A 25,315-nucleotide genomic window follows, 5' to 3' on the forward strand; every position below is an offset into this window, starting at 1 on the left:
TCTCACAAAGAGAGGGCACTCTTGTTATAGAAGAATTTGGGACTCAGACCTATATGGCAACAATATTTGCTATGAGAGATATATTTATTGTAGATGGTGGATGGGATCCTGCCACATTGATATGGAGATATGTTGATTGGTAGAGGAGTCTTTATGAGTATTATCTTTACAACTTCATGGAAGGGAATCTGAGTTAGTATGAAATACCTACTTATTTAAATCATAAAGACCTAACTGGATAAAGAAATCTTTATTTATATATTCTTTATAACTTCTGGATAAAGAAATCCAGAAGTACTCAAGTGTAGGAATGTGAACTTCAGCAAAATGTTGGTAGACTGCAGAGAAACAACAGTTGTTAACATACTTTTCTTTCCTGTAAAAAACAAAAAACAAACAAAAAAAAAAAACCAAAAAAAAAACCCAAAAAAACAAGTTTCAATCTTAGAACTAAATACTTGGGATTTGTCTGCTTGTCCTGTTTTTGTCAATATTCCATACTGCACTTCCTGGATGAGCTCCTGGTAGTGTCAAGTATTCTTACATGAGTTCCTACTCTCCAAGAGAAAGACTCATTAGGTTTCTGATGAGACTGAGATGATTTTTCTTTCATGGGGTCTGGTATGATGATACATTTTGGCTTTAGGAGAAAAACAGTGTTGAAGACACAGTGATGTTTTGGATGTTTCTGAGCAATGATGCACAGAGCAAAGGACTTTTCAGTTTTTCTGATTCTAGTACTGTCCTTCCAGTAATAAGATTGATGGGTTACAAGGAGTTGGGAGGGGACAGAACTAGGACAGCTGACCTAAAATGACCATACCATATGTCATACCATGCGACATTAGAATGGTGTTGAGTTGGGTAGGCAGGTGGCTGCTGCTTTGTGTCTGGCTGGGAATTGGTTGGTGGATGGCAAGTAGCTGTGTGTGCATCACATGTTTTGTGTATGCATATATACATACATATGAATATATATATTCATATATATACACACATATATAATTTATATATATTTATATAAAAATACATTATTATAATTACTACTATTCTTGTTTTCCTCTTCCTTTTCTGTTCTAGTAAACAGTTTTTATCTCAATCTGTTCTACTTAAATTTATTTCTGATTCTCTCTCCTATCCCACAGGGAGGGCAAGGGGGAGTGAACAATCGTGTGGTATTCAACTACCTATCAGGTTAAAAAGAAGTCCTAATAATCTCCATTTTGTTATTTTTAGAGCCAGTTGCAATTCTTCAGAGATCTTATGTTTATGCAAAATTCTCCATGCACATGTATCTTAGCAGTTATGTTTTGGTTTAGGTACCCCTTTTGCTCGTGGAACACACACACACACACAAAACTGCTTATTGAATAGAGTTGTTCATTAATGAGAAAAAAATATTTTTCTGTTTACAGCATGTAGAACTCCTGTTTTCCTTAGATGACCTTTTTTGCAGGTAAATGCACTGGAGAGGAACAATGAGGTCAAATAAGTGCTAGAAGCAAAAGTGTCTCAGTTGTGATTCTGCCACTGCTTGGATTTTCCCTGTGAAACTCAGTGAGTTATTCATCTGTGCTTGAAATTATTCATCCTTAACATAAGACAAGAAAATATATGGCATCTAAATAAAGGAAATATTTTGATACATAATTAACTGTTTGTGCAGTTCTTTCAAGAGAAAACATACTTTTGTATAAATCTCTAAGAGTCTATCCTGACCTAGAATTATTCAGAAAAAACAGCATACTTTCAAGGTACATCAAAGTGTAATACAGATAAGATGTTCCTATACCAAAGAAGATTAAGCTTTTGACTATTCTTCAAGGAAAGAATAATTATTTCCTATGTTATCTCATTTTAAAATGAGTTGCAATCAATTTTTTAAGCTCAGAAAGGTTTATATATAGAGGGCATTCTATGCTTCTACAATAAATAACATGTATGAAAACATCCGACATCTTGTGTAGCAAAGGAAAGTGATACACAAACATATTAACTAGTTGTGCAAAATACTGTCATTCAATGAGCAGCATAGGTTACATACAGTTTGCAGAGTTCATTTTGCATTTGCTCTAATAATTCATGAAAACTCAACTTCTATCTATTTAGAAATTACATATATTTCAGCAAGATCTGCTGCAAAATACCCTGTACTCTTAGGAATATTGATCTCTGGTCAGAATCTTAAACTTCAGTTCTTTCGATTTCTGATTATTGTCCAGGGATACCACACTATACTCGAAGGAGGCAACCTCTGAGTTATTGACAGTATACATTGTCTTGTGAAACTGATCATAATGTCTTGTGCTGTATGATATTAACTATGAATTGTTGCCTTTTCCTACATCTATCACTAACTTAATCTAATTAATGGTTTTGCACACCTGAATATTTTTATATAATCCCATATGATAAGCATGAGAATTTCATGAAGTATGCCTTACTTTACATATGTCTCTTGAAAGTCTTTTCGTGACAAATGGAAAGTTATATCTCAGTAGAGCTAATCTGTTTTTCAATTATCAGTTCTTCAGTATATCAGATATCTGTTTGGAACTATTGTGATTTAGACCCTAGGCTAATCTCTCATTCTTTGTTAACAGTTGTAAATAGTGTACAGAGCACAGTTCATCTGAAGTGTCTCCTTCATGACTGTTTTGAAACACGATATTTCAAACTGGGAAGTTCTCTGGGTGTGTTCCATGTTATTTTCTGTCATCCCTCCACCCTGTACTCCATTTAGGAAACAACTGTTTAAAAGGAGTTTTTTAAAAGTACGTATAAAGATAATACTTATTTGCTAGCTATGAGATAAAATTTAATTGAAATATAATATTGTTTTAAGACAATTATCTAAACCAATTTGGAAATGAGGAGTAGCTCATTCTTTTTCTTCTGATTTGATTCTGGGTTTCAGAATAAAAATCTGATTTTATAGTCATTTTAGAGGAAATTGTGTGTGGTTAGTAGCTGTTTGTTGCATTTAGGAATATGTTCACAATTGCATTTATGTTTAGTAGCACAGCATAGATAACACTGAGCTTTTGGGCAAGCAATGAAATGCATTTCCTACACTCAACATTCATTTCTGCCATCCTTGTAGTTAGGAAGCTAGATCAGGCCTGCAAATCCTCAGGCAATGGTTATATTGGGAATGAGGTTATCCATGGCTGTAGGCCTGCAAGAAGGGGAGGAGAATACACAAAGTGCACCTGAGGGTGTTCATTGCTCTGAATGACTTTCCCCCAAAATTAGGAGAAGGACATCTGGCTATTGCTACATGGTTAAAAGGACAGATCTTTGGGGTGAATGCCATGGGTGAATCAGTACTAGACTGCACAGAGAAAAGAACTCAAATGTAAGCAAAAGCATCTTTCTCAGGAAATAGCTGCAGATAATTTTGTATATATGTCAGACCAGACTTACATTAATGTACTCTCTGGTCACTTGTCATTTTCATCTGTCTGAACCTAGAACCACCTCCTTGTTTCTTGATGCTGACAGATATCTCTCATGGTTTCTTTTTCAGCAACAACCAGAATCCCTAAATATCATCAAATGAACATTCCCTTCCTCAGAGATTTTGTATTTTTGATTTCAAGACAAAAGCCATAGCTAGCAAACAAACTCTAGCGGAGGCTTTAAAAGTCAGTTTAATATAGAGAGAGGAACAAGAAAAATTGTGCAACACAAAGTCTTTGTGGCTTTAGTTACTCCAAGGATGAATAGCTAAGAAAATATTGTAGTATTCTTCCTAGCTACCACCAATACATGGAGAAGTTAGTGCTCACTCTCTCCTACCTACTTAAATACACAACTACAATTCACTTGAAATTAACTAATTTCAGTGTTTTCACATGGAAGAGTGTATTGTCCACATACTGTCTTGTGGAAAGGACAGTCCTTAGGGTGTGTGATTAGGAACCAGTAACAGTGACAGTTTTGTTCATTATCGGTTGCTTCCAGGTAGTGACCAAAAGTGAGTAGGATGTCACATGGATGTAATCCAAATTAATCTTTTGATATTTTTTTTTCTGCAGTTTGGTCATTTTAGAGCACTCCTTCACATCATGAAAACTGGATTTTATGCTTGCACTAAAGTGAATTCAGTATTATGGCTGTTAAGGGAGAAAATATTCAAACTTCACATGTACTCTGAAGGTAAGGAATTAAATCCGTATGTTTGATGTTTGTTCAGCAAAATATTTTTTTTCTAAAGCATCTAAAAGCATCTGAAGTGTTTTCTTTGAGCCCTGAAAATCCTTTAGAGCACAGGTTGACCATATATATTAATTTCTAGATTTTTAATTATGGCTATTTCCAGTTTTACTCAATGATGCTTTCCATTTTTCACATTAAATGCATTGCATCATCATAATAAAACCAACTTTAATTATACGCTCAGTGAGAACTTTGGAAACTACAATCAAGATGTTCTTTATCTATGCATGGCAAATTAATTTCTATATTTACATGTTTTTCAGACAACCAATCTTGGCCAAATCCCGATTGTAGGGATGTGGACGCTTAATGTGATATTCTCATGGCCAGAGAAATAAGCACACTGCAATTCTCCAGAATGTTCTTATAAAAGGGACCAGACATGGAAATGAACCGTATATGCTGGCTATCATATTTCAGTTGATACCCATTTCCTAAAAGATTCTTTCTTCTACTTTAGGTAATTGTCTTCAGTGCAAGCTGTTTGATTCTATCATCAGGCTTTAGATAGCTAAAATAAAAATAACTTGGTAGATGTGTGCCCATTATCACTTGATCCTAGACTGATATTTAATGAGCACCAGTGCTCATTTTTTGCTCATTTTTGACAAGCTCTGATGCTTATCATTTAACACTATTTCATTTCAGTGAAGCCATATACCAATCATCAGGCAAGGCAGGCTTTTAATGTGCATCTTTCTGGACTTAGGTAACTGCCTCAGAATGTGGTTAATGTGCTGTAAAAACTGCAGAGAGGTTATTTGTTAAGCTATTTCTGATCAGTCTTGAAAGAGCCGCCATAAAAGGGAATGTATGTGATGAGGTCACTGTCACTGTATATACTTCGTATGACAGTAAAAAATGAAAACAAATGGTTATCCACGTGCATGCATTTCATTACAAAGATGAAAGCAGATACTTCTGAAATTAGTGATTCTTTAACTAATTTTTTCTAATATTTTCAGTGAAAATGGCCTACTAGAGAAGGACAAATAGACAGACCATGATCTCTGTGAAATACTGCCTAAGCAGCTAAAACAGAAGAGAGTGTTCACCACACATGACAATCAGAATAGGCACTATCAAATATAGTTTCTGAATTAATTATTTGTGACCATGTACCATCATGCTTTTGATTTAATGTACAGAAATACAATTTTCAGTAAACTTCATCTTGTAGGTAAGAGAAAGCATAAATTGATGGTAAAAGGAATGCAACTATGGTAGCATTATTTGTGTCAAAGACATTACATCTTTGTTAGAAGCCTAGCAGAAATGTTCAGGAGAGTAAATAACATTGTTCATCACTGGTAACTATTTCTAAATTTTCCTTTTGCACGACAATTTACATCCACTTTCAACTTAGGGAACAATAGACTTCCTTTTACTTTTGAATGGATAGCACTAAGGAGCAGTAGATAACATCTAAATCTGTTGCATTCCAGTGTCTGATCATCTTGAGCAGTACGGTTTGCTTCAGGGAAGCTGACATAAAAAAAATTTTTAAGAGGGAATGTATTCTGTACAGCTCCTCTTTAACATCTGCATTTGCCAGCTCCCCTTCTTACCCTCATTTAACATTTATGAATTTTAAGCAAAGTAGGCATGGACAAATCTGTTCCAAATATAAGATTCTGTAAGTCTTTACTAAACCGAATTAGGCCAATTTCTTTTTTCCCTTTCCCAGCTCATTATCTTTGTCTGTGAATTTTAAAAATTGTAATTTTTCTCTTTTTTCATTTTTCACTACAATGTCCTTTATTACTTTCAATTTTTTTACCCTTATCGTGAACTTCTAAAATCTCTGGGTAAAATATCAGAGTTCTTAAAGTGTGGTCTTCTTCTACACAATTTTATATTGGTTCAGAAACTATTTTTGACTTTTTTTTCCCTCTAGAGTAAGCTTATTCCAAAGGCAGTGGAACAGGTGAGAGATGCTTCATTATCTGGAACCAAGAGTGTAATGAGCATTTTGCAGAAATATACCATAACAGCAGAGAGCTGACTTCATCTAGCTATTTTTTGGCTTTTTCTTTTCCAGTTTTCATTTGTTGTTTCCTATCTGAAGTGCATTAGTTACTATGGAAACAGCAGTGTTGTTTGCATGGGTCTATACATAGTGATGCCCACTACTAGAGTATCAAGACAATTTCTTTAATGTTTTAGAATATACAATGTGGTCTTAGAAACAAATTTTGGTGATACAAAACAATAAAAAGGTTGTAACTATAATTTTTATTTTGAAGAGAAAAAAGTCACGCAGATTCCATATTGCAAAAGTTGCACCTGAAATTGAGCATCAGTTAGAAATAAACACTTGCATAGCTCCCAGTTACTGCAGAAATAGTTGCAATACTGATTTAGCCTGGGTTATGAATTTCATATTTTCCATCATTTTAACTTTAAGCAACAACTTCCAATATGGAGTTTTTCTCTGGAAAGAGAGCATTTTATATTCACAGTCCCCCATCAAGAATTTAAGAATTCTTCAACAGACATATCTATAGCAATTTATTGCTCTGAGTTGGAGGAGGTCTATTCTTAACGTTACACATAAAGACAATGGGGGGGTTGTGGAAAGTGCTTTCCTGGATCACTAGTACAAGGATTTTGCCAACTATCCTTAATGGGCAATTTGTAGTGAGATAGCAGATTTTCTTTTCTTTCATAGATGATAGAATTATGTCTACTGATAACCACATACAAATGCTACTGAGAAAAAACACCGTGAACTTTAGTCTTTGCTTCATTTGTGTAAATGCATTTGAAATAACAATTAACTTGTATTTCCTTTAAAAGGTTACTCTTTGATGTCCAGATAAGTGGAAAAAAAAAAACACTTTTCCAATGTATTGATCTCTCTCAGGAGCATTAGCTTCAGATGATCATCTGTCCTAAATTGTCTTCAAACTGTTTACATTTTTATGTGAGAGAGGTATGGATATATGCAATAAAAACTCCCTAATGCTTTTTTATTTCAGTTTTAGTTATGTTTTTATAACACTATATGTGAACAATACAGAATGCTAAAGGTAAAATTGCTTACAAAGAGTTATTAAGCCTGAAAGCACAATGGAACATGAAGAGAACTATAAAAATCATAGACTGCATTTTATACTATGTATCTAGTGATCTAATTTATCCCTTTGACTGGAGTGTTGTATGTTCCTTCTCTGTACACACGACTATTTAAAAGCTATTTTCCTTTACAATAGCTACAACTCTGTCAGACTTTATCATCTTCATCCCAGCTCCTACCGTTTCCTTCTTCACCTACCAAACTACTCTTCTCTTCCATTTGCCTTAAATGGTATTTCCAATACCATGTTTCTATCTCACCTTACTCTACTCTGTACTGTTATAAATGAGTGGGGCTCAGGGCTTTGTTAAACTTTTCTCTGAAAGAATAGATTTGTACAGAAAAGCTGGAGTCAATTCACAAGTTCTGATTAGGTTGCTTATAATTAATTACATTTTCTGTAGAAAACCTAAGGCTCATTGAACAGTTGCTGGTCCCTGGCAGGGTATTCTGTTGTTTACAGCATAATTCTTTATTGGCATTTCATTAGGAAGTTTAGATTAGAAAATCTTTACATCAGGGCTATTTTCTTTTTATATCTTCAGTGACACTGAACAGGTGATCATTTCAATAAACAGTAAGGATGCATAAGAGAATAGCAAACTTTTGCTGTATCCCAAGCTCAGTACAGTTTCATACAAAGAGCACCTGCTGCAACAGCTGTTAAGGAAAGGTCATGACAAGTCCTTCAGCTGTCAAGATCAACTAGAAAAATCACTTGAGATCTTACAACAGGACATTCACGTTGGCAAATCTGAAAAATCAGAAAACGGACCTTCCCAGTTTCCCTTATGAGGAGCCTTTTTCAAGAAGGGTAAAACATTTTTTTCCATCCTAATCCAGACAAGAACACTGTCTGACAGACTGTTAGGTTCAGACTGAGAAGAAGGAAGGAAAAACTCAGATTCTGTTTTGTGTTGAACCAGTCTCTTGAGATGATTCATTTTATACGAATAGTTATTTGGAATATTCACACTTATTCTTTTCTACCCAGTTTTCACAATTAGTTCTGAGCCTTTTTTTAATGGATGCTCTAATGTTATTGGAAACACCTAGTCTCCTTTTTCACAGCTAGTAGTTTTATTGTTGCAAAATCATTTTTTAAAATTTTTGCATTAGGAAAACCTACCCATCTGTAGCAGGTATTAAAATCTTGTTATATTTTATTGGAGATTTGGGTGTTTGTTTTTAATGTTTGGTATAAAGCTTGGAATCATCCACAAACTTGCTGAAGGCGCACTCGATGCCATCGTCTGGGTCACTGATGAAGATACTGAAGAGCTCCGGTCCCAAGACTGACCCCTGAGGGACACCACTCATGACTGGCCTCCACCCTGACACAGAACCATTAATCACAACACTTTGGCTGCATACAACCAGCCAATTCTTAATCGATTGTATAGTCCATCCTTCAAATCCACCGCTCTCCAATTTAGAGAGATGGATGTGGTGAGGGACTACGTCAAAGGCTTTGATGCTTTGAAATTCTTAAGCAGAGAAAAAAAATGGTAAAAAAGTGTTCTAAATATTTCCCAAAAGTAACCAGGATTCCTAATTCTAAGATTAGAAGTAACTATTTTATGTTTTTTTTCTGTTTGCATGCACAGAAACTTATGGAGAGCAAGAAGAGTAATGCAAATGTTTTTCTCATGTGGCAACTTCTGTTCCAGACAATGTTGTAAGGCATGGAAAAAGGAGGATAAAAGAGGGATCAGCAACCATGAAGCCAGGTTTTCTGACATCAGATTCCTTACAACGTGAACAAGAGAGGTTTTCTGCCATCAGGTTCCTCACAACATGATGCCTGCATGCTGAGGAAGAAAGGTTTCTGACAACAGATTCCTCACGACCTGAGACCTGCATGCTGAAGAAGGTGTCTGCCATCAGATCCCTCACTATGGAAGTCCTGCTTGCTGACGGACTCTCCTGGACCTCCTACTTGGATCCTACTGCCTGCTCCTGGACTTACCCTGCAGCTTCTTCTGGCTACTCACTTGCTGCCCAAGAACTGCCACGCTGCTGCTGCTCCTCTTCCCCCCTGCACTTTTGCCTCGGACTATCAGAGCATCTTGCAGCGGGACCACTGCTGGATCCTAGTGGTGACTATCCCTGCTTCACGTGATTCTAGCCTTTTTCTATCTTTTCTATCACCTGCCTTCCCTTCTCCATCACCCTAAATTGTCCATCCTTCCCTTCCCCATCTCCCTGATTAAGATTTGTAATAAATTGGTCAGACCAACATTAATCTCACACTGGGTATAAATATACCAAAGAACCTCTTCTCTCTCCTATAAATTGGAGTGAGACCAATATGATTTGCAATTCACATTTGCTGTATGTCTCAGTAAAGGATTAGTACATTTTGTATATTCTTTGGAGTTTGAATTGCATTTTGAAGTTTAAGCACTGAGTAAATAAATGTATGGGGCTGAAAAACCCACGTCTTTTTCTGTTTGTAAATATATCAGATTCTGTGTGCAAGCATTGTGAAGGACTGTTAACTTTAGCATATGAATCCATAGTTGTCCAAGTTTTTCTGTGTAAATGTTTTAGTTTTGCTGCAGCACCACAGAATATTTTACAATGAGTTGGTTGTTAGAGAAGGCAAATTATTCCCAGCTCTATGAATTGTACTGTGCCAGTGACTCCATGTGGGATGATTTTATATGTGTAATACATTGACTAAAAGTAGTCTGCTGCAAGACACAGCCATGCTTATTAGTGGCAATGTTTATAAAAATGTGTTCCAAATATTACTCAATGCATCTAAGAGAAAGATGTGGCCTACCTGCACCTTCACAAAATTTAGCTTACATGTCCTCTCTTTCCTAATCATTATTTTCTTCAGAGATTAAATAGTCAGTCTTATGGCAAATTCCTTATTCTGATATATCCAAGCAATAGACATCAAAAGCTTTTGCAGAAATGAATGTTGACATACAAGGAGTGCTCCAAAAGTAATGCCTCCTGTTTTATGATGTTGGTCCACAACAGTAGAGGCAGTTGTTGGTGGTATGGCAGTTGAGGGTGAACTTCCCACCAGTACTCCATTACATTTTGTTGCTTTGCCACAGATTGCAGCAGAAGGGCAGTCTGACAAAGTGGCATCTGGCATGGAAATGTATATGAAGAAAAGGTGCAGAATTAAATTCCTCTATGTGGAAAAATTGCATCCATTGACGTTCAGTGATGCTTGCTGAATGCTTATCGAGATCAAACAGTGGACGCGAGTACAGTGATGTGGATGTTGTATTTCTGCAGTGGCAACAGCAAGTGGTTCATTTCTACTGATGCAGATTGTTACAAGCGCAGCATGGGGGCTTTTTTTCATCTCTGGAAAAATGCATAACTAATGGTGTTGACTGTGCTGAAAAACAGTGTTCTGTATTTTAAAATTTGCTCTGTTTACCTTGAGGGGCAGATTCCCTGGATCTTGGGATATTACCATAACATTTCCAAATTCATCTGAAGCAAGAATCTTTCTGCTTCAATGAGTTTAGCACACTACTCTTAAACAGTTGAGATGTATTCATATTTTATATGACTAGGTCAAAGTATTTCTATAGAGCCAGGACCAAAACAGGAACTGGATGTGCTTATAGAAGGATAGATGAACACTACCTTCCACTTCTAAGTTTTCCTGCAGCTTTCCTGCTTTTAAAGATAATAACTTTTAAAGAAATAAGAAAGAAATAAGATAACTTTTAAAGATATATGCACCTAAAATACATTTCTTCCCATTTCATCTCTTGCTGCTCCTATCAAACATAATAAAAATTTAAATGTGTAGAGTGCTATCAAATTTTTTTGTTAGAAGCTTTGTAAGTCAAGCTAATTAACACTAGATTGAATAAATAGTTGAAGTCTTTGAATCTTTCTATCTCTACCACAATGGGAAAAGAAAAATATCAAGGTAAGTCGTTTATTTTTATAGTGTTCATCACTTTTTTCTCTGTAATATTGAATGAAAACATAAAACAAAATGCATTTATTTACTCAGCATTTATTTTCTATATAAAGATCCAACAATAATGTGTTTTTCCTCTTTCATTCTACTTGAGTTGATTGAAAAGTTTTACATATTTACCAAGCTCACACTTTTCCTGACTTCATGAATTATGTAATTAACCATGAATGCAATTTCCTGCATTTTACAGAAACAGCTTTAACTGTATAATGCAACACTATATAGAAAGTTCATTTGTAAACCACTGAAAATGTTAGAGCAGTTTGTTACATGGGTGTGTATTCTTAGGCAAACAACTCAGGTGAATATAGTAATTTGTCTAATAAACTGTTCCTGGGCAGTTTTTACACAGTGATAGCATTCCTCAGGTGTGATATATTCAGAAGTCTATTTATGAGAAAGAGAACATGGATATTTTTGGTGTTCGTACTGAAACTGTACTAGTGTCTTAATTTTTTTATCATAGCTTTATATGTATGTGTAGACATGGAGATTATGTAGTAGAATACAATAGGACTTTAGTTTTTCTAATTCTGCTGTGGACCATTCAGTGTAGTTATTCTCAGCGGTGTCCAAATTATTTTACCTATTATTTTACCTATTATTTTAATTGTACTATTTAGTTGCATGAGTTTTATGCAACAGACTTAATGAGAAGGAAGTAAAGAAATAATTTATCAGTTACTGAACAATCCTAAAACATAACTAGATATAATTATTATTTTGTTTCATGTTGCATTTAGATAGAAACAGATCTGTTATTCTCAAGGACTTAATATCATTGAGCACAATGTTTACACCAAATCAGCATCAAGACTCAAACAGAACTTAAGAGGTTGCAGAACTGAGACATTATGTAATACTTTAAAATCATGTCTTTCATCTTCTGTCATATATTTCCAGCCTTTACAGTAAAAGATTCCTGTCTTGCTTATGGCCAGCTAAATTTAGATAGCTGTTGTTGGCTTCTGTTTCTCGCTCAGTGTCTTACTGGTATCAACAAAAGCTGAGGAACTTAGGATCAGAAACACTGGGCTAGGTTCAATGGCCTGAACAGGAACATTTGGTGCTGTGGATGTTTAAGCCAGCAAAGAAATCTACAGGGGCAGACAGACACAAGAGTAGTGGACTTCTGCATCTTTCCAGGTGCCTAGTAGTGCGCAGTGAAGCATCTTATAAAGACTTCAGTTATTTATCTTTTGGTAACTGATTTCTGCCCATTGTGCCTTTGTAAAATGCACAGTGAGAGAATTTGTGACAAAGCAAGTAACAGAGCTGCTGAAGGTACAAATGGGAAAAAGACTCTGTAAGACTGTACTTAACTAAAACCTAGCAATCTGGGCCTCCATTTGCAGTCTGTATACTATATAGTTCATTCAGACTGAAATCCACAATTTATTTAGAAAACTGTTTTCAAAGCTGACATTTTCTTTCCACAGATGGATTTTCCTCAAGCTCCAAACCTTACTTTAATATCACCCATTATTTTTTAGGGTATTTTGCCTTCATTGCACATGAGTTGAGTTGCAATCACAAAATTAACACTGGAAACAAATCAGCCTTTGTTTATTTTTTTATGTGAAGTCATTTCTGAAAATAATAATTTAAAATATATTTTTAACCATATCCTTCTTTAATAATGAAGCAACATTTACTGAGGAATTTTCTGGTAATTATTGGTTTATTATTTAATGGCCTGAGGCAAGTCTGAAAGTAGAGAACATTCTTCTGAAGGAGGAAGGAACTGCAGTAACAGTAAATCTCTCTGGGATTATTGCAGTTATGAACCATTTTCAGAAGTTTATGATGCAGACATACAGGCTTGAAAGCACTCAGATTCACATTAAAGTTTTTGAATATTTTAGAATTATCAGCCTTTTTAAATCCCTGATTCTTTTCAGCCTGCATTTCAAAACAAGCGCTGAACTACTTTATATTCTTTCTGAACTGAGATAGAGAATATTCAGTAAACCTGCTCTCTTTTCACCTGTTATAAAAAATGAGGGCATCAGAGTAACTAAATAGAAGCTCCTTCATGGATTTTCCTTTAGGTCTGTCTTGCCTTGGAAACTCATGCCAGTTTTTAGAAGATGATTGATGTCAAACAAAAATCTCACTACTGGTGACTTAAAATTGCTGTATCTCTTGGTGGATGCAATGATCACTGATCACCCATGCTGAATTCATGCTCATGTGTCTTCTAGGGTGTACTAAATAGGTTAGCCTCAGGAAATCTGGGCATGAAGAAAATGCTAAAGCATATGTTCTCACCACTATTTACAGTATAAATAAGGCTTGTGCTATCTGGATTTTTGACTCATGTTGTCCATGCAGAAGATATTTCACACCTGGGCTTGGGAGGGTTATTTTGGGAAACTGCTGCTCTTCCTCGAGTATACAATGCCTTTTCCAGGCAGGCAAAAAGGCTTTAATAAGTGCAATTTTATTTCTTTACCTTTCTGCCTGAGGTTGATGAGTACATGTTATTTTTTTTTTTTCTGCTACTGTTCCCACAAGAGATAATACTTTCTCCTTTCTCTGAAATTTGCACAAAAATTCTAATAATTGTTTAAATTACAGAAGCCGAATTAAATTTAGATGTATCAAAGATTGTTGTGAATATAGAATGAAAGGCTATATTCAAAAAAGAGAAAAACCTATCTAGTGTATCACTCTTTAAACTTTTTTTAATCTCCAAATATAAAGTTATGTAGATCCATTTAGGTTTATATAGTCTAAATGCTTTCTAGGGAGAAATTTTCTGTTTAGAATTCCTTCATATTTCTGAGAACTGCATATCCACTCTCTTATTTCTCTATCTTATTTCAATTTCTTTTCAGGTTGGTCCTACTAGGTCATTTTGAACCCAACTTGCTTTGGAATTCTTCACTATATTTGATTCATACGAAGTATGAGCAATTTTGGATTAAAGTATCATCTTGTCCCTGGGAGTTCCAGGAAATATTTTAACAGCAGGAATGCACTTACTGTAAGATTAGGTAAGAAGACTGTAACTTGACTGCTGAGTTGTGTCTTCATTCAATTGTATACACACCAGGGTCATTTTGTTTGTGAACTGCCTGACCAAGTATGCATTGATTTCTGAAATGTTCAGACTTCCAGAATACTGTAAAATCTAAATACATCATCCTGCAGTGTGAAGGCAGTTAATAGATATGCCTTTTTTCTTACGTGTCTTGGCAGATTCCCTCATTCTGTATATCTATCATGTTTTTTTAGAAAGACCGCTTATGACTGGCTTCCACCCTGACATCACAATTAGTTAGAGAAAAAAAGCAATGCAGTTAAAACTGAAATTAATTGCTGAAGACTATAAAGCTTTCAACACTGGTAATACCAATGTAAACATATATTCCTCACTGCATTGTGATATGACGCAACTTCCTAATACTAGCAGGACTGAACCTCAGTAGTATTCTCAGTCTGTGGCTAAGCCTTATTTAGACAAAGGTGAAAGATCACCAAGGAATATGTGTTGCTGAAGGAAGTAATTTCAACATGAGGAGAAACTTAACCTAGAGTTTTTGGCTGGTTATCCATGCTTAAGGGTTATAATCACAGAATCACAGAATGACCCGGGTTGGAAGGGACCTCATGATAGTCCAGAGTTTCCTGGTAATTATTAGACTTCCAACAAAATCTCAACAAAATACTGCAGGGAATAATCCAAATTTTTTATGATCTGCCTAAATACAACTGAGATACTATTCCAAACACATGGTCTGTTTTAGGACTCATTAAAATAATTTTGTGCACAGTTGATTAACAGGATGTTGGTGTTTAATATTCTCAGGGTGGGAAAGAATGCCCTGAATTAAGTTTATGTGAGTTGCAGTTCTTGTGGCAGCTGTATTTACTACAGGCTATAATATACTAAAGGTTATGTTTTTCAGGTCCATTATAAAATGTATATATTCAAGTGCCCCCACATTGGCTGCAGTGCAATGTTAATTCTACTTATCAGCAACAGAGTGAAAAAGCACTTGCTAAAGGGCAGATGTGCTCCACAGCGGGAGTCAAAGAAACAAACTTTTAACATGGGGACACAAATTCATCAACTCCTTACAAAGCTATTAAATGGGGAAAATATTGATTTTTTAAATCAGATTCCACTCTAAACAGTGTTGTAATTTGTGACACATCTCTATATGCAGGCCTCAGTGAAACAGGGTGACAGCATGGAACAAAGGTTATGAGTAGATCACTGACATGAATGAATGTGCCTGAGAATTAGATGTTCAAAAAAGGTAAGAGTTTTAACACCTTGATAGATCAAAAACTTTGTCTGTTAGGAAGAAACATTGGCAATTTGAATCATAGCATCATAATATTATAAAGTATCCTGAGTTGGGAGGTACCCACAAGGGCCATCAAGTCCAAATTCTGGCTCCACACAGGACCACTCAAAAATCAAATTATATGACTGAAAGCATTGTCCAGATGCTTCTTGATCTCCAGCAAGCTCAGTTCCATGAACACTGTCCTGGGGAGCCTGATCCAGTGCCTGACCACCACCTGGTGCAAAACCTTTTCCTAATGCCGCGCATAGCCCTCTGCTCATGCAGCTCCATACCATTCCCTCGCTGTCACTTGAGTGCAGAGATTAGCTCTGCCCCTCTGCTCTCCTTGCGAGGAGCTGTAGGGTACCAAGAGGAAGTTGTAGGCCGAGATGATGACTTGCAAGCTGTGGGCTACAAACTTAGTAGCTCAAGCAAAGCAACCTGATATGAACACAGCACAGCAGTTCAAAAAGATCATTAGAAAAACAATACCAGTCCTTTATTCCCAGGGTCCTGGATTGTAAAAACCCTAAAATACTAGAAAAGACAGTATCATAGGTTCTCCATGAATGTTTTATCAAGTATTCCTATACAGTAATTAACAGTGAGGAAAACACTTCGAAATGAAAAGCCAAACTAATGCACTACTAGGAAAAGTACAGCAGAAGGTCAAAGGTACCATAATCACTATATGGGCCTTTTATTAAGAGGCTTGCTGAGGTGTCGGCTGAATAGCAGTACTGGTGCAAAAAAACTGTAATGCTTTTGCCATGATTTTTCCATTAGACCAATTCCTAGAAATAAGCCATGCATCAAATAAAACCATTTCTTTAAGCTTACAATTTCAATATTTATGAATTAATTTGAATCTCAAATCAAAAGAGAAGTTCAGTTGCAAAGCTTAGCAAACAATTTATCAGATGCATAACTAATTACTTGGAAAGGTTTAGCTGCTTTCCCAGCCTCTCCTTCCTCCCACTTCATTCTATATTCATACTACTGGATAGCAAATTTTCTAAAAGAGATTAGCAAGTCTCTTAAAAACTACTGAATATGTACAGTCCAGTTTAAGAAACTTTGTGATATGGAATAAGGCAAAATCAGCGTGAGATAAGACCTTTAAATTTCTTCCACCTTGAAAAAATCATCACTTATGTATAAACTCTGTAGCTCATCAACCCCAGCCTTGTTCTGTGATGAGTGGTTTTTCCTTATTAGTTAAGAGGGGACAAATAATGTTTGGTTTGATTTGATTTTTTAAAATTTTTTCCTGATCTGTAACTCTGTAACTTTATCTGGTCCTTCTACCTTTAAAATGGTGAGCAGTTTCTTTAATATTTTGTTCTTCATAGGTACATCTCTTTTTAAAACACGCTTACATCTATGTGCAAAACAGATTCTGCTGTTGCCTGCTAAATTGAAACAGTTCTGTTGGAGATTATGAAGGGGAAAAAAAAAAGTGGCAGCTCTAAATCTTTTCAAAGTTCTGGACTATGATTAGTAGGAGGAATAACATAACACTGGTAATACTGATGAAAGTACAGATGAGCAGAAGTTAGACACAGAAATGATAATTTTGATTTTGCATAGTTCTGTGAGGATATGGTTTAATACAAATGGTCTTGAATCAGATTTTATTGTTGGATATATGGTTTTCACTTCTAAGGTGCTCTAATTCCAGCACACTATAAATCTGTAACTAGGTAATAAGCTGATTGATAGATTAATTATTTGACAATCTGGTAAAAAGGCTTTAGCATCTAAAGCTTTTTTGCTCAGATACGTTTTCTTTTACAAAACCAAGATTTTCAGACATGTGGTTTTCAACATATTAAAGGAACTGCCCTGCCAATGTCCAACTGGCCTGTCACACCACCTTGCAAGTTCTGTCATTTGTTTTCTATAGAAGTTTAAGTTTTATAGTCTGATAAAGCCTATTCCAAATTGCCCACTGGCAGTGTAAGAAAGATTCAGCTCCTTGATTTCTGGCTTAACTTTTTCATCAGAATACATGCTCTTAAAAATCACATAAGTCCTTTGAATCTTTCATCTAAGGTGAAATTTTTCTATTTATTTATTTAAGTCCATGGCAACATATATATATATATATATATATATATATATATATATATATATATATATGATAGAACATTTAAACTCTTAAAGGCAGTTTAAATCTGGGGGAATAATTCTGACAGCATTATTATGTACATGACATGAAACCCCAGTGCTGAAATATTTGATAATTTACCTATTGAAGGTGAACTGGATAGCCTGGGGGTAGTTTTGTGTTTGACCATTAGTAAGAAACTGTTCTCATAACAGAAGAAACTCATATCCACACACATTGTGGGGATAAAATAAAAAACAACTATTTTTGAATTACAAACTTGAATGTATTTAATATCTAATTCAAAACCAGTCACCTAGCAAATCTTAGATTTGATAGCCTTCTTTAAGAATCGTTCACGGGAATATTCTCGGAATAAAATAAATGGGCTGCATTGTCATGGATTCCAGGTTTTCTGAAATGATATCTTACTCCTCTAACATATAATCAAGCACTTCATTTCCGTGTTTGTTTGTTTGTTTTTTCAGATTGTCTTAAGAAAGAATATTTTTAGGGGAACTTGCATCTTAAAACTATATACCGATTTAGTGGAAAATAATGGGTTTTCCTTTTTTTTTTTTTTTTTTTCAAACAAAGGGATTCTTTTCACATAAGTTGATTTAAGAAAGGAGAAAGTCTCTGGTCTGACAGCAAAGTACTGGCACTTAAATATTCCAAGCTTTTCCATTGTTTTAAGTTTTCTTCTACATGGTGACATGGAAGTCTTTGCTATGCAGTGTTGCAGAAGTGATACTTTTTTAACTCAGTGAATTTGTGAACTAAAGCTACAGCTTTAACACTAAAGGCTCAGTAAAAGAATTGCACATGTTTTTACAGTTAGTATTTACATGCAAACTTTAAATTAGGCAAAGGACTGTTGGTTAGCCAGGGATAGTCTTGCTACTGTGGTGCCTGCAGAAAGTCCCCCACTTCCTTTTTCTAGTAACATCTTCCTAGCATTTGTTTAGCCCTCATGCTTTCCCCAGTTCTCTTGCATTGGCTTGTAAAAAAACTTTCAACTTCTTTGCATTTCTGCAACTCAGGATGCTCATTATTCTGCCTTTGAAATTGATTACTGCATTTAAGAGGCTTTGGAAACTATTTCACTGGCCTTCTTCTTTTAGAAACAGGTGAATGTAAGTGTTTAGAATGTAGTTGAAGGAACAAATGTTTATTTTTTAAACGATTCCATTCTGCTCTGAATATAAAACAGCACTCTAGCGTTAGCACTTTTGCATTTCTCTTGAGTAAACCTAATTTAATTTATGCTAAACATGATAGAACATCTGTGTGTACCGGATTAAAGCTAGAGTACATAATATTTGATGGAGAAATGTCACATCTTAAGTGTGGAAAACGAAGCAGAGATCTGGAGTTTCTTTTAACCCCTTAATTGTCAATTTGGAATTGAGAAATAACTGAAAACAAATATCTATACAACAGCTTTAGGTCGTAATAATCACAAGAAACAGAAGCATGAGGAGAGTTCTCTTACCAAAGCATAAGATAAATTTTTAACCAGATTCTTACTTGTACAGAAGCCTAATATGTGCAGTGTGATTTACAGGATAGGCCAAAAGACTAAGAATTAAAGGAGCTGGTTTCTGATTACTTTGCCAGTGTGATATGAAGTAATTTGGAAAAGCAGTAGCATAGCTCACATACAAAGATTATACAGTAAAAAATCTATCTATTATCTTTCTCAGAGTTTTTAACCAAGAAAATAGTATGAGGCTTTCTAATGGGTAAAATATTTTATATAGCTCTACCAGAAAACTCTTTGTTTGTCTGGATGAGGAGGGGATGGCTGTCCTAGGTTTCACTTTTTTCTATGTTTCTTTAAAAAAAAATTTTTCTTTTAGATGTATAATGTATGAAATATTATTGTGTTATTTAAGAATATAATCTAAGAGAAATATGTGAAAATGAATGCTGATGGGATAAAATTTCAGAGCTTAAATGCAATACAAATTATGATAATAAGCAAGCCTGATTTTCCTTGTGTAACTTGGTCAGCAATTTGACTTAGTTCGAAAAAAAGCCAAACACATCCACAAAAAAACCCCACAACCAACAAAAACAACCCTGAAGATTGATCATGATCAGAATACTTATCCATATAGAAATTTTGAGACTACCACTTCTATTAGATATGAAATTAATAATTTCCCTGTACTTCTCATACCTTAACAGGAAAGGAAAAAAATCGGACCTGGATTGTAGATGAAATAGAAAGCTATAGAGATACAAGAGTGAAGTCTAGTGGAAGGTATCATTGCCTCCTCTAGCTACTGTAAATGAATCAGCAATATGGAAATGGATGGAAAAGCTTTACACAAGGTAAGGAACAAAGACTGCATCAGAACAATAACATATTTTTTAACAAACATAAGCTAAAATTACAGCAGTTTCTGACTATCAGAGAGTTCCAAATAAGAAAACTGAAGGCCAAAAATGATGTTTGTTTTTAGGAAGGTTTTAAACAAGTTTACCAAATGCAGCTTGCTTGACAGAAGTTGTCTGGGTGCAGATCAAGGGAACTGCTTGCAGTTGTTGCAGGGGTCCTGTTGCAGTAGGTTCAGGCTACTGTGCACATCTCAAAAGGACATTATAATAATACTAATACAAGAGATGCTGCTTTTATAAAGGCTTAACAACAGGAGGAGTACAGATACAAGACATTTTAAAGTGAAAATATTTTTTTACGATTGTTCTCAGCAGATGGAATATACATTAGTATGGAGGAATAGATGAAGCTTTTCTATGCATAAAGGTTGTAAATTAAATTGTTTAATGCATCCCATTTTTCCTGTCATAATAGGAAATAGTGCTGCTTTTAGGAGTTCTGCTCTTAGTGGCTGATGGTGTGATTCATATCTGCTATTATGGTGAGCGTGGAGACTATTATGGGGGTGGGATGGAATTGAGTTTCAAAATTTGCAGGAAAAGCTCTAATTACATCTTTACATACTTTCTCATCTACAGCAAGGTTTTATTGTCAACAACAATGAGAAGCAGGTGGGTACTAAGCTCATTAGAAGTAGCTTTACATACAGCTGCACTGGAAAGGAAATAGAGAAAACAGAGTTATAAACAACAAGCTGAAATATTGCTTGAGTGGGATCAATAGATGAGACTGTTGCATATAGTACAGTTAGGGAGAAACACTGAGATTTTACTTTGTAAATTTTAGTAGTTTGTTATTCATTTTTATTTCCAAGTGGTAGTTACAGGAAAAATGGACAGAAATGAGCTGGCTTGGCCCAACTACAGCTATAGGTGATTGCAGCTCTGAGAATGGGAATCTACTCAAAGGTCTGGTCTTTCTCACCATCTGGCCCATTGGCTCCCTAATGTGCTGACACGGCAGCATCTCTGTGAACCAGCTGGCAGACATTATGTTGGCTTCTACCTTCCTCCCAGGAGTAGAGTCTGTCAGTTTGTAATAGTGGCAGGAAAATACAGAGCCATTGTCTAAAACCATTAAGATGTGCTAGGACAGTTCAGTTCCTAACATGTTTCCAGAAGCTCTGGAAATGGGTTGTATTTATTTACACATTGCATTATGTATTTTCAGCAAGTATATTGAAACAGTCAGGCAGTGCAAAGATGAGGTGCAAGGAAAAGCAAAATGTTCAAAATAAAATACAGAGCTGAGGTGTTTGAGGGCTGATATGTTTGCTGTTTGTTTTCATTTCTCCTAATCACTCATTATAAGACAATAAGGCCAAAATTCTCATATCTGTTTTATGTACCAAAAGAAATGATCTTATTTTCAGGACTGTTACCTTCTGTAATTCCAGATGAAAATGTGTGAATGCCCCCCCTTTCTGGAAACATTCAAGGCCAGGCTGGATGGGTCTGTGAGCAACTTGGTCTAGAGGGAGGTGTCCCTGCTCATAGCAGGGGGATGGAACTAGGTGATCTTAAAGGTCCCTTCCAACACAAACCGTTCTATGATTCCATAACTTTCTGGAGCTTGTTTATACATTTTGTTCTATAAGCCTGAGTGTTTTTTGCTAAAGTATGGTACAGTTTTGGTGTTCTAAAAACCACAATTTTTACAGACATATAATAAGAATTTTATTCAAGCATGCTCATCAAGAACATTATATGAAGCTCATTTATTTCTACTAAGACTCTCTCTCTCTCTCTCTCTCTCTCTCTATATATATATATATATATAAAATAAGAATGCAATGTATTCCATTAGATATTTCTGTTATATGAATTTATTTATTTCATGAATTTAACAGTGGAATTTTCCCCTAAAACCTTACCATTCATTATGTCTTATTCTAAGCAGTGGCCCAGCTAGTTGCATATAAGTTATGTTCATACATATTGATGTCCATATATATATCTATATGTATGTATGCATATACATAATCTATATAATTATATATATAACTCACTATAAAAAGGTGACTCATTTCTGGTTTTCCACATTCATTATCATCTCTTTTCTGTTTTGCCAGTCAGCAAGTTGAACTGTTTCATTACTGCTCTTAGAGACATATCTACAGCCATTTGATATGCAAAGAAAGTTATAGATCTCTTCCCTTAGTTCAGCCTCTTGGGCTCTTTCCACCAGACAATTAGACAGAAGCACAGCTACATCTGAGGCATGAAGTAGGGAAGAAAACGCTTGTTTGCAGTCATGGAGAGTCACACAAGGGAGTTTGACCTGTATCATTTTATCTGTTTCAGCATAAATGATGCATTCTTTATTGAGCAGTATTTAAATAATGTAGAATATTTTTCTTCTACTTGCCAGGAAAGCCTCCATTTAGTATCTCTTGTTTAAAATCATCTGCCCATAAACCAGGATGCTGAATGAAAGTCTTTTTATGGGTTCTCTCCAAATTTTATGGAAAACAGTGAGAAAGCATGGTCAGCCCAGTCCACGTCAGCCTAGTCAGTTCTACACCTATCATTTCTTTTACTGAAAGGTGACTGCATCTTAGAAGAATGTATGCATATGTTTTCTTTCCTTAGTGTGTTAAAGTGAATTGATGTTCAATATTAATATGATAAAGTGCATGTAAGAGGTCTGAGTTCTGCAAATACTGTGATCTATATTATTTTCAGCGCAAAGTACTGCTACAGTTCCCATGGTAATTGAGATCTCCATACTGGTAATGTATTTGTAGATAGAAATTAAGAAGCTCATAACAGAAAAATACCGTGAAAATTAATACAGTGCAGAAAAATGAAAACTCCTACGTATATATCCTCTCCCAGATCCTGTTGGCTTTGAAGTTGTCAAACGAATTTATTCCTTCGTCTTGTCATTCCTTTCCTTTGAATTACATTTGCTACTCTAAATGCTGTTTTTTCTCCTTGGCTTATAATCTCACACTTCCTAATATTCATTAAGTTATTAGGTAACAAATATCATTCTCATTTTACTTGCCCACTACATAATTTTATTCCATCTTCCATTCTGTCTCTTGCATGCTGGGAAGCCATGTCAGTAACAAAATATAAGAATACTTACTTCTCTTCTGCAGAACTATTGTAAAGTTTCTCTGAATGATAATGTGTCCAATAAACAACTGAGTGGAATGATAATGATCAACAGCATTTTCTTTTATGTATTCAGTGAACCAAGAAGTAAATGTATCCAAGACATAAGAGAAACACTTTAAAAATTCCATACAATGTCAGGTGAAAGTCTTCATGCATTTCATTATTCTCTATTTTCTCTGTGTTTTCAGAAGGTACCTATACTCTTTCTTGTAGTCGGTGTAGCTTCCACTTTGTTCACTGGTTCCTCCAAAGAGAAATAAACCAGCAGCAAAATTCTTAACTTGAAATACTCATGTTTGGCAGAAAGTATCATCCTGTTACGTGCTTTGCAGAAATCTCAGTCCATGAGACCCTGCTGACCACATTAGGTGATGACTTGTCTTGGCACAAAGCAGACTGTGGAGAGGCTGCTGGGAATCACTGTTTGCTCAAGGCTTTGCTAATAATGCCTTTTGACTGTTTGCAATATGAAACAGGTTGCTTTCTGACTGCAGAAGGAAAACAATGCATCTTTGCCAAATTTGCCCATTTTCTCTTTCTTTCCAGCACAGGTAGACTATGAGCTTTCCACTTTACATCTAGAAAAAAAGCACACAAGTGAGGATACAGTATTCAATGTGAATATCACTGGAAATACGTCAGTTCTTTTATTTGTATGTGTTTAAACAAGACTGTACTTGATAGACTGTGGCGAGTCCTGTCTGAGCACCAGAAGGTTATTATATTTTCTTCTCAAAAATTATAGCTATATACTTAAGTAATATAAACACTTCAGGCAAATGTATATATCAAACCTATAATCTCTAAACCTTTATTTTAATATCTCTAAGCCCTCATTTATTATCTTTGATCTTTTACCATCCTTAGAAAGAGCATATGAGTGATATATATCTTGGTATTAGTAGAGTTATTTAAAATAAAAAATTACAAAGAAATTTATCCAAATGTGATAACAAATGTTTCTGCTAAAGATAAATACAAAGAACAAGAAATATTTTTGAAGTTACTGCTGAAAACTTTTTCCCTGCAAAATTTTAATATTTTCATTTTAAAAATGTAATATTTATGGGTTTGTTTGTTTTTTTTTGAAGATTTTGTAGTAAAGAAGGAAAGAACAGCATAAAGTTACAAAGGACCAATTGAAGTGGATATTAATTGGCTAGAAGAAGACTTTCATAGTGTCTCTTTGATTTTGTTGCCTATGATCTCAGGATAGCAGTTAAAGATATAATTTACTTTCCACAAATACCAACATAGCGTTTATTATTGATTTTAAATGGAAACACACCTGCAGTGTCCTATTGTAAAAATAATGTTTCTATGGCTTTTCTTTTTCTTCTCTCTTAGATTAAACATGAAGAAAATCATGTGAAGCAATTGAGCTAAAAACAATGTAGGTGCTGGTTTCCTGAAGTTTTTGAATTAGTGCACTATGTGCAAAGCCAGTGAACCACTGTGTTAGCTGGCTGGGAAAACAGGTAGGAAATCAGTGGAACTGCAGCATACCCTGGGAAAGTAATTTACTTTCTGACGAATGAGGAGGGATAAGGTGCTTCTCACAAAAGTAGCCTGTGGGTTAATTTGCTTCAGTTCAGTCTGTCAAGGGGTTATCCCTAGATGTAAATCTGTGAAAGGGTGCTTCCTCCTTGTGCCAAGTCCTCTGGGGATGCCAATCCTCCCCTTTGGGAACCCCAAATGCCCCAAATGGCGGTAATATGGAATCAGAACATTAACTCTTTAACTGCCACTGTTCTGCATGATGTTCTGATGTGGAATACTGACAACAGAAATCACAAAACCATGAGTCTCACCAAGAAAACATTTTCTGGAGTTATGTGTTTTGCTGTTGTATCATTTTGCTCGTTGGCTTTTTTGTTGGTTGCATTTTGCTATGTTTTTCCTTTTGCAGACAAAAATATGCTTTAGATAAGTCATTTTCTGACTATCCCACTCAGAGACAGAAATTATTTTACTTTGTTCTATACTCCAGAAGAATGCTGTAAGAGTTAACTATAAATATTTTCTTAAGCACTGTTTTTCATTTATTCCTAAAGCTGATGGGTATTGAAGTAAAACTTAGGGCAAAATAAAGATCCTTAATGGAT

Source organism: Coturnix japonica, chromosome 4 (assembly GCF_001577835.2).
Source record: "Coturnix japonica isolate 7356 chromosome 4, Coturnix japonica 2.1, whole genome shotgun sequence".
NCBI classification, from domain to species: domain Eukaryota; kingdom Metazoa; phylum Chordata; class Aves; order Galliformes; family Phasianidae; genus Coturnix; species Coturnix japonica.